Source organism: Silene latifolia, chromosome 1, assembly GCF_048544455.1.
Source record: "Silene latifolia isolate original U9 population chromosome 1, ASM4854445v1, whole genome shotgun sequence".
In the NCBI taxonomy this organism is placed as follows: Eukaryota; Viridiplantae; Streptophyta; class Magnoliopsida; order Caryophyllales; family Caryophyllaceae; genus Silene; species Silene latifolia.
The window spans coordinates 196,331,568-196,342,416 of record NC_133526.1 but is presented as its reverse complement, the minus strand read 5'-3'; positions in this window follow the sequence as shown (position 1 = coordinate 196,342,416).

The following is a 10,849-nucleotide window of genomic DNA, read 5'->3' as shown; positions in this document are numbered from 1 at the left end:
AATTTGAGCACCAACGGAAGACATTTGGGGTGCCGGTGTGCGAGAATCAAAGATTCGCCGAAACTCGGATTATCGTGAAAAATGCGTTAAAGCTCGTTATTTGAGGCTGAAATCGAACAGGTTAGCTCCTGAAATGACGTAGGACGCGTGATTGAAAAACAGGAGAAAAAGAAACCGGGTCCGATCGACCTCCCGAACGGCGGAAATTGAAGTGTATAATACACGGTTTTCGGGATTCCGGGGTCCCGAACAAAATTCTCCGGAAATCGCATAGAAAGTTCCTGGGGTCGAGATAAAGCGGCCACGCAAAATTTGAGACACCAACGGAAGACATTTGGGGTGCCAGGTGTGCGAAACAAGCATTCGCCGAAACTCGGATAATCGTGAAAAATGCGTTAAAGCTCGTTATTTGAGGCTGAAATCGAACAGGTTAACTCCTGAAATGAGGTAGGACGCGTGATTGAAAAACAGGGAGAAAAAGAAACCGGGTCCTAGCGACCTCCCGAACAGTTTGAAATTGAAGTGTATACACGTTTTTTACGATTAGGGTTCAAACAAAATTCTCCGGAAATCGCATAGAAAGTTCCTGGGGTCAGATAAAGCGGCCACGCAAAATTTGAGCACCAACGGAAGGCATTTGGGGGTGCCGGTGTGCGAAAACCAAAGATTCACCGAAACTCGGATTATCGTGAAAAATGCGTTAAAGCTCGTTATTTGAGGGTGAAATCGAACAGGTTAACTCCTGAAATGAGGTAGGACGCGTGATTGAAAAACAGGGAGAAAAAGAAACCGGTCCTGTTTACCTCCCGAACGGCTGAAATTGAAGTGTATAAATACACGCATTTTTCGGGATTCCGGGGTCCCGAACAAAATTCTCCGGAAATCGCATAGAAAGTTCCTGGGGTGAGATAAAGCGGCCACGCAAAATTTGAGCACCAACGGAAGACATTTGGGGTGCTTAGGTGTGCGAAAACCAGCATTCGCCGAAACTCGGATTATCGTGAAAAATGCGTTAATGGTCGTTATTTGAGGCTGAAATCGAACAGGTTAACTGTTGAAATGAGGTAGGACGCGTAATTGAAAAACAAGGAGAAAAAGAAATCGGGTCTGGCACGACCTCCCGAACGGCTGAAATTGAAGTGTATAATACACGGTTTTTCGGGATTCCGGGGTCCCGGAACAAAATTCTCCGGAAATCGCATAAAAAGTTCATGGGGTCAGATAAAGCGGCCACGCAAAATTTGAGCACCAACGAGAGACATTTGGGGGTGCCGGTGTGCCAGAAACCAGCATTCGCAGAAACTCGAATTATCGTGAAAAATGCGTTAAAGCTCGTTATTTGAGGCTGAAATCGAACAGGTAAACTCCTGAAATGAGGTAGGACGCGTGATTGAAAAACAGGGAGAAAAAGAAACCGGGTCCGGTACGACCTCCCGAACGGCTGAAATTGAAATGTATAATACACGGTTTTTCAGAATTCCGGAGTCCCGAAACAAAATTCTCCGGAAATCGCATAGAAAGTTCCTGGGGTCAGATAAAGCGGCCACGCAAAATTTGAGTACCAACGGAAGAAATTTGGGGGTGCCGGTGTGCCAGAAACCAGCATTCGCCGAAACTCGGATTATCGTAAAAAATGCGTTAAAGCTCGTTATTTGACGCTGAAATCGATTAGGTTAACTCCTGAAATGAGGTAGGACGCGTGATTGAAAAACAAGGAGAAAAAGAAATTGGGTCCGGTACGACCTCCCGAACGGCTGAAATTGAAGTGTATAATACACGGTTTTTCGGGATTAAAGTCCCGAACAAAATTCTCCGGAAATCGCATAGAAATTTCATGGGGTCAGATAAAGCGGCCACGCAAAATTTGAGCACCAACGGAAGACATTTGGGGGTGCCGGTGTGCCAGAAACCAGCATTCGCCGAAACTCAGATTATCCTGAAAAATGCCTTAAAGCTCGTTATTTGAGGCTGAAATCGAACAGGTTAACTGTTGAAATGAGGTAGGACGTGTGATTGAAAAACAAGGAGAAAAAGAAATCGGGTCTGGCACGACCTCCCGAACGGCTGAAATTGAAGTGTATAATACACGGTTTTTCGGGATTCCGAGGTCCCGGAACAAAATTCTCCGGAAATCGCATATAAAGTTCCTGGGGTCAGATAAAGCGGCCACGCAAAATTTGAGCACCAACGGAAGACATTTGGGGGTGCCGGTGTGCGAAGAACAAAGTTCGCCGAAACTCGGATTATCGTGAAAAATGCGTTAAAGCTCGTTATTTGAGGCTGAAATCGAACAGGTTAGCTCCTGAAATGACGTAGGACGCGTGATTGAAAAACAGGGAGAAAAAGAAACCGGGTCCGGTACGACCTCCCGAACGGCTGAAATTGAAGTGTATATACACGGTTTTTCGGATTCCGGTCCCGAACAAAATTCTCCGGAAATCGCATAGAAAGTTCCTGGGGTCAGATAAAGCGGCCACGCAAAATTTGAGCACCAACGGAAGACATTTGGGGGTGCCGGTGTGCCAGAAACAAGCATTCGCCGAAACTCGGATAATCGTGAAAAATGCGTTAAAGCTCGTTATTTGAGGCTGAAATCGAACAGGTTAACTCCTGAAATGAGGTAGGACGCGTGATTGAAAAACAGGGAGAAAAAGAAACCGGTCCTCGACCTCCCGAACGGTGAAATTGAAGTGTATACACGGTTTTTAAGATTCCGGTTCAAAACAAAATTCTCCGGAAATCGCATAGAAAGTTCCTGGGGTCAGATAAAGCGGCCACGCAAAATTTGAGCACAAACGGAAGGCATTTGGGGGTGCCGGTGTGCCAGAAACCAGCATTCACCGAAACTCGGATTATCGTGAAAAATCCGTTAAAGCTCGTTATTTGAGGCTGAAATCGAACAGGTTAACTCCTGAAATGAGGTAGGACGCGTGATTGAAAAATAGGGAGAAAAAGAAACCGGGTCCGGTACGACCTCCCGAACGGCTGAAATTGAAGTGTATAAATACACGCATTTTTCGGGATTCCGAGGTCCCAGAACAAAATTCTGCGGAAATCGCATAGAAAGTTCCTGGGGTCAGATAAAGCGGCCACGCAAAATTTGAGCACCAACGGAAGGCATTTGGGGGTGCTTGGTGTGCGAAAACCAAAGATTCACCGAAACTCGGATTATCGTGAAAAATCCGTTAAAGCTCGTTATTTGAGGCTGAAATCGAACAGGTAAACTCCTGAAATGAGGTAGGACGCGTGATTGAAAAACAGGGAGAAAAAGAAACCGGGTCCGGTACGACCTCCCGAACGGCTGAAATTGAAATGTATAATACACGGTTTTTCGAATCGAGTCCCGAAACAAAATTCTCCGGAAATCGCATAGAAAGTTCCTGGGGTCAGATAAAGCGGCCACGCAAAATTTGAGCACCAACGAAAAAATTTGGGGTGCGGTGTGCGAAAACCAAAGATTCGCCGAAACTCGGATTATCGTGAAAAATGCGTTAAAGCTCGTTATTTGAGGCTGAAATCGAACAGGTTAACTCCTGAAATGAGGTAGGACGCGTGATTGAAAAACAGGGAGAAAAGAAACCGGGTCCGATACGACCTCCCGAACGGCTCAAAATTGAAGTGTATAATAATACACGGTTTTTCGGGATTCCGAGTTCCCGGAACAAAATTCTCTGGAAATCGCATAGAAAGTTCCTGGGGTCAGATAAAGCGGCCACGCAAAATTTGAGCACCAACGGAAGACATTTGGGGGTGCCGGTGTGCCAGAAACCAGCATTCGCCGAAACTCGGATTATCGTGAAAAATGCGTTAAAGCTCGTGCCGGTGTGCCAGAAACCAGCATTCGCCGAAACTCGGATTATCGTGAAAAATGCGTTAAAGCTCGTTATTTGAGGCTGAAATCGATCAGGTTAACTCCTGAAATGAGGTAGGATGCGTGATTGAAAAACAAGGAGAAAAAGAAATTGGGTCCGGTACGACCTCCCGAACGGCTGAAATTGAAGTGTATAATACACGGTTTTTCAGGATTCCGGGGTCCCGGAACAAAATTCTCCGGAAATCGCATAGAAAGTTCATGGGGTCAGATAAAGCGGCCATGCAAAATTTGAGCACCAACGGAAGACATTTGGGGGTGCCGGTGTGCCAGAAACCAGCATTCGCCGAAACACGAATTATCGTGAAAAATGCGTTAAAGCTCGTTATTTGAGGCTGAAATCGAACAGGTTAACTCCTGAAATGAGGTAGGACGCGTAATTGAAAAACAGGGAGAAAAATAAACCGGGTCCGGTACGACCTCCCGAACGGTTGAAATTGAAGTGTATAATACACGGTTTTTCGGGATTCCGAGGTCCCGGAACAAAATTCTCCGGAAATCGCATATAAAGTTCCTGGGGTCAGATAAAGCGGCCACGCAAAATTTGAGCACCAACGGAAGACATTTGGGGTGCGGTGTGCGATTCTGATTCGCCGAAACTCGGATTATCGTGAAAAATGCGTTAAAACTCGTTATTTGAGGCTGAAATCGAACAGGTTAACTCCTGAAATGACGTAGGACGCGTGATTGAAAAACAGGGAGAAAAAGAAACCGGGTCCGGTACGACCTCCCGAACGGCTGAAATTGAAGTGTATATACACGGTTTTTCGGGATTCCGGGGTCCCGGAACAAAATTCTCCGGAAATCGCATAGAAAGTTCCTGGGGTCAGATAAAGCGGCCACGCAAAATTTGAGCACCAACGGAAGACATTTGGGGGTGCCGGTGTGCCAGTAACTAGCATTCGCCGAAACTCGGATTATCGTGAAAAATGCGTTAAAGCTCGTTATTTGAGGCTGAAATCGAACAGGTTAGCTCCTGAAATGACGTAGGACGCGTGATTGAAAAACAGGAGAAAAAGAAACCGGGTCCCATCGACCTCCCGAACGGCCGAAATTGAAGTGTATATAATACACGGTTTTTCGGGATTCGGGGTCCCGGAACAAAATTCTCCGGAAATCGCATAGAAAGTTCCTGGGGTCAGATAAAGCGGCCACGCAAAATTTGAGCACCAACGGAAGAAATTTGGGGTGCTTGGGTGTGCGAAAAACCAAAGATTCGCCGAAACTCGGATTATCGTGAAAAATGCGTTAAAGCTCGTTATTTGAGGCTGAAATCGAACTGGTTAACTCCTGAAATGAGGTAGGACGCGTGATTGAAAAACAGGGAGAAAAAGAAACCGGGTCCTGTTGACCTCCCGAACAGGTTGAAATTGAAGTGTATAATAATACACGGTTTTTCGGATTCCGAGTTCCGAACAAAATTCTCTGAAATCGCATAGAAAGTTGCTGGGGTCGAGATAAAGCGGCCACGCAAAATTTGAGCACCAACGGAAGACATTTGGGGGTGCCGGTGTGCGAAAACCAAAGATTCGCCAAACTCGGATTATCGTGAAAAATGCGTTAAAGCTCGTTATTTGAGGTGAAATCGATCGGGTTAACTCCTGAAATGAGGTAGGACGCGTGATTGAAAAACAAGGAGAAAAAGAAATTGGGTCCGATCGACCTCCCGAACGCCCGAAATTGAAGTGTATAATACACGGTTTTTCGGGATTCCGGGGTCCCGGAACAAAATTCTCCGGAAATCGCATAGAAAGTTTATGGGATCAGATAAAGCGGCCACGCAAAATTTGAGCACCAACGGAAGACATTTGGGGGTGCCGGTGTGCGAAACCAAAGATTCGCCAAACACGAATTATCGTGAAAAATGCGTTAAAGCTCGTTATTTGAGGTTTGAAATCGATCGGGTTAACTCCTGAAATGAGGTAGGACGCGTGATTGAAAAACGGGAGAAAAAGAAACCGGGGCGATCGACCTCCCGAACGGGCCGTGAAATTGAAGTGTATACACGGTTTTTCCGATTAGGGATTCCGCAACAAAATTCTCCGAAATCGCATAGAAAGTTCCTGGGTCAGATAAAGCGGCCACGCAAAATTTGAGCACCAACGGAAGGCATTTGGGGGTGCTTGGTGTGCGAAACCAAAGATTCACCGAAACTCGGATTATCGTGAAAAATCCGTTAAAGCTCGTTATTTGAGGCTGAAATCGAACAGGTTAACTCCTGAAATGAGGTAGGACGCGTGATTGAAAAACAGGGAGAAAAACGGGTCCGGTGCGACCTCCCGAGTGGCTGAAATTAAAGTGTATAATACCCGGTTTTTCGGAATTCCGGGGTCCCGAAACAAAATTCTCCGGAAATCGCATAAAAAGTTCCTAGGGTCAGATAAAGCGGCCACGCAAAATTTGAGCACCAACGGAAGAAATTTGGGGGTGCCGGTGTGCCAGAAACCAGCATTCGCCGAAACTCGGATTATCATGAAAAATGCGTTAAAGCTCGTTATTTGAGGCTGAAATCGAATAGGTTAACTCCTGAAATGAGGTAGGACGCGTGATTGAAAAACAGGGAGAAAAAGAAACCGGGTCCGGTACGACCTCCCGAACGGCTGAAATTGAAGTGTATAATACACGCATTTTTCGGGATTCCGAGGTCCCGGAACAAAATTCTCCGGAAATCGCATAGAAAGTTCCTGGGGTCAGATAAAGCGGCCACGCAAAATTTGAGCACCAACGGAAGACATTTGGGGGTGCCGGTGTGCAAGGAACCAGCATTCGCCGAAACTCGGATTATCGTGAAAAATGCGTTAAAGCTCGTTATTTGAGGCTGAAATCGAACAGGTTAACTGTTGAAATAAGGTAGGACGCGTGATTGAAAAACAAGGAGAAAAAGAAATCGGGTCCGGTACGACCTCCCGAACGGCTGAAATTGAAGTGTATAATACACTGTTTTCGGGATTCCGGTGTCCCGGAACAAAATTCTCCGGAAATCGCATAGAAAGTTCATGGGGTCAGATAAAGCGGCCACGCAAAATTTGAGCACCTACGAGAGACATTTGGGGGTGCCGGTGTGCCAGAAACCAGCATTCGCCGAAACACGAATCATCGTGAAAAATGCGTTAAAGCTCGTTATTTGAGTCTGAAATCGAACAGGTAAACTCCTGAAATGAGGTAGGACGCGTGATTGAAAAACAGGGAGAAAAAGAAACCGGTCCTAGATTTACCTCCCGAACGGTGAAAAATTGAAATGTATAATACACGGTTTTCAATTAGGGTTCAAAACAAAATTCTCCGGAAATGGCATAGAAAGTTCCAGATAAAGCGGCCACGCAAAATTTGAGCACCAAGGAAGACATTTGGGGTGCTTGGTGTGCTAGAAGCGATTCGCGAAACTCGGATTATCGTGAAAAATGCGTTAAAGCTCGTTATTTGAGGCTGAAATTGAACAGGTTAACTCCTGAATCGAGGTAGGACGCGTGATTGAAAAACAGGGAAATAAAGAAACCGAGTCCTGTTTACCTCCCGAACGGTGAAAATTGAAGTATATAATGCACGGTTTTTCGGGATTAAAGGGGTCCGGAACAAAATTCTCCTAAATCGCACGAAAAGTTCCTGGGGTCAGATAAAGCGGCCACGCAAAATTTGAGCACCAACGGAAGACATTTGGGGTGCCGGTGTGCGAAACCAAAGATCCGCCGAAACTCGGATTATCGTGAAAAATGCGTTAAAGCTCGTTATTTGAGGTCAAATCGAACAGGTTAATTCTGAAAAGAGGTAGGACGCGTGATTGAAAAACAGGAGAAAAAGAAACCGGTCCAGTACGACCTCCCGAACTAAAAATTGAAGTGTATAATATACGGTTTTTCGGGATTCCGGTCCCGAACAAAATTCTTCGGAAATAGCATAGAAAGTTATTCTGGGGTCGAGATAAGCGGCCACGCAAAGTTTGAGCACCAACGGAAAACATTTGGGGGTGCGGTGTGCGAAAATCGGCATTCGTCGAAACACGGATTATCGTGAAAAATGCGTTAAATCTCGTTATTTGAGGCTGAAATCGAACAGGTTAACTCCTGAAATGAGGTAAGACGCGTGATTGAAAAACAGGAGAAAAAGAAACCGGGTCCGATTACCTCCCGAACGGCCGAAATTGAAGTGTATAATACACGGTTTTTCGGGATTCGGTCCCGAACAAAATTCTCCTGAAATCGCATAGAAAGTTCCTGGGGTCGATAAAGCGGCCACGCAAAATTTGAGCACCAACGGAAGACATTTGGGGGTGCGGTGTGCGAAAACCAAAGATTCGCCGAAACTCGGATTATCGTGAAAAATGCGTTAAAACTCGTTATTTGAGGCTGAAATCGAACAGGTTAACTCCTGAAATGATGTAGGCTGCGTGATAGAAAAACAGCGAGAAAAAGAAACCGGGTCCGGTGCGACCTCCCGAACGGCTGAAATTGAAGTATATAATATACGGTTTTCGGGATTCCGGGGTCCCGGAACAAAATTCTCCGAAAATCGCATAGAAAGTTCTTGGGGTCAGATAAAGCGGCCACGCAAAATTTGAGCACCAACGGAAGACATTTGAGGGTGCCGGTGTGCCAGAAACCAGCATTCGCCGAAACTCGGATTATCGTGAAAAATGCGTTAAATCTCGTTATTTGAGGCTGAAATCGAACAAGTTAACTCCTGAAATGAGGTAGGACGCGTGATTGAAAAACAGGGAGAAAAAGAAACCGGTCCGCAGTCGACCTCCCGAACAATTTGAAATTGAAGTGTATAATACACGGTTTTTCGGGATTCTAGGGTCCCTAACAAAATTCTCCGGAAATCGCATAGAAAGTTCCCGAGGTCGATATAAGCGGCGACGCAAAATTTGAGCACCAACGGAAGACATTTGGGAGTGCCGGTGTGCCAGAAAGTCAGAAACCAGCATCCGCCGAAACTCGGATTATCGTGAAAAATGCGTTAAAGCTCGTTATTTGAGGCTGAAATCGAACAAGTTAACTCCTGAAATGAGGTAGGACGCGTGATTGAACAACAGGGAGAAAAAGAAACCGGGTCTGGTACGACCTCCCGAACGGCTGAAATTGAAGTGTATAATACACGGTTTTTCGGGATTCCGGGGTCCCGGAACAAAATTCTCCGGAAATCGCATAGAAAGTTCTTGGGGTCAGATAAAGCGGTCACGCAAAATTTGAGCACTAACGGAAGACATTTGGGGGTGCCGGTGTGCGAAAACCGACATCGCCCGAAACTCGGATTATCGTGAAAAATGCGTTAAAGCTCGTTATTTAAGGCTGAAATCGAACAGGTTAACTCCTGAAATGAGACAGGACGCGTGATTGAAAAACAGGGAGAAAAAGAAACCGGGTCTGGTACGATCTCCCGAACGGCTGAAATTGAAGTGTAATACACGGTTTTTCGGGATTTCGGGGTCCTGGAAAAAAATTCTCCGGAAATTGCATAGAAAGTTCCTAGGGTCAGATAAAGCGGCCACGCAAAATTTGACCACCAACGGAAGACATTTGGAGGTGCCGGTGTGCCAGAAACCAGCATTCGCCGAAACTCGGATTATCGTGAAAAATGCGTTAAAGCTCGTTATTTGAGGATGAAATCGAACATGTTAACTCCTGAAATAAGGTAGGACGCGTGATTGAAAAACAGGGAGAAAAAAGAAATCGGGTCCGGTACGACCTCCCGAACGGCTGAAATTGAAGTATATAATACACGGTTTTTCGGGATTCCGGAGTCCCGGAACAAAATTCTCCGGAAATCGCATAGAAAGTTACTGGTGTCAGATAAAGCGGCCACGCAAAAGTTGAGCACCAACAGAAGACATTTGGGGGTGCCGGTGTGCGAAAACCGAAGATTCGCCGAAACTCGGATTATCGTGAAAATGTGTTAAAGCTCGTTATTTGAGGCTGAAATCGAACAGGTTAACTCCTGAAATGAGGTAGGACGCGTGATTGAAAAACATGGAGAAAAAGAAACCGGGTCCGGTACGACCTCCCGAACGGCTGAAATTGAAGTGTATAATACACGGTTTTTCGGGATTCCGGGGTCCCGGAACAAAATTCTCTAGAAATGGCATAGAAAGTTCCTGGGGTCAGATAAAGCGGCCACGCAAAATTTGAGTACCAACGGAAGACATTTGGGGGTGCCGTGTGCGAAAACCAAAGATCCGCCAAACTCGGATTATCGTGAAAAATGCGTTAAAGCTCGTTATTTGAGTCTGAAATCGAACAGGTTAACTCCTGAAATGAGGTAGGACGCCTGATTGAAAAACGAGGAGAAAAAGAAACCGGTCCGTACGACCTCCCGAACGGCTGAAATTGAAGTGTATAATACACGGTTTTTCTGGATTACGGGGTCCCGGAACAAAATTCTTCGGAAATCGCATAAAAAGTTCCTGGGGTCATGTAAAGCGGCCACGCAAAATTTGAGCACCAACGGAAGACATTTGGGGTGCGGTGTCCCGAAACCAAAGATTCGCGAAACTCGGATTATCGTGAAAAATGCGTTAAAGCTCGTTATTTGAGGTTGAAATCGAACAGGTTAACTTCTGAAATGAGGTGGAACGCGTGATTGAAAAAACAGGAGAAAAAGAAACCGGGTCCTCATTTACCTCCCGAACAGTTTGACGAAATTGAAGTGTATACACGGTTTTTCCGATTCCGGTTCCGAACAAAATTCTCCTAAAATCGCATAGAATGTTCCTGGGTCGATAAAGCGGCCACGCAAAATTTGAGTACCAACGGAAGACATTTGGGGTGCGGTGTGTCGAAACCAAAGATTGGCGAAACACGGATTATCGTGAAAAATGCGTATAAGCTCGTTATTTGAGGCTGAAATCGAACAGGTTAACTCCTGAAATGAGGTAGGACGCGTGATTTAAAAACAGGGAGAAAAAGAAGCCGGGTCCGGTACGACCTCCCGAACGGCTGAAATTGGAGTGTATAATACACGGTTTTTCGGGATTCCGGGGTC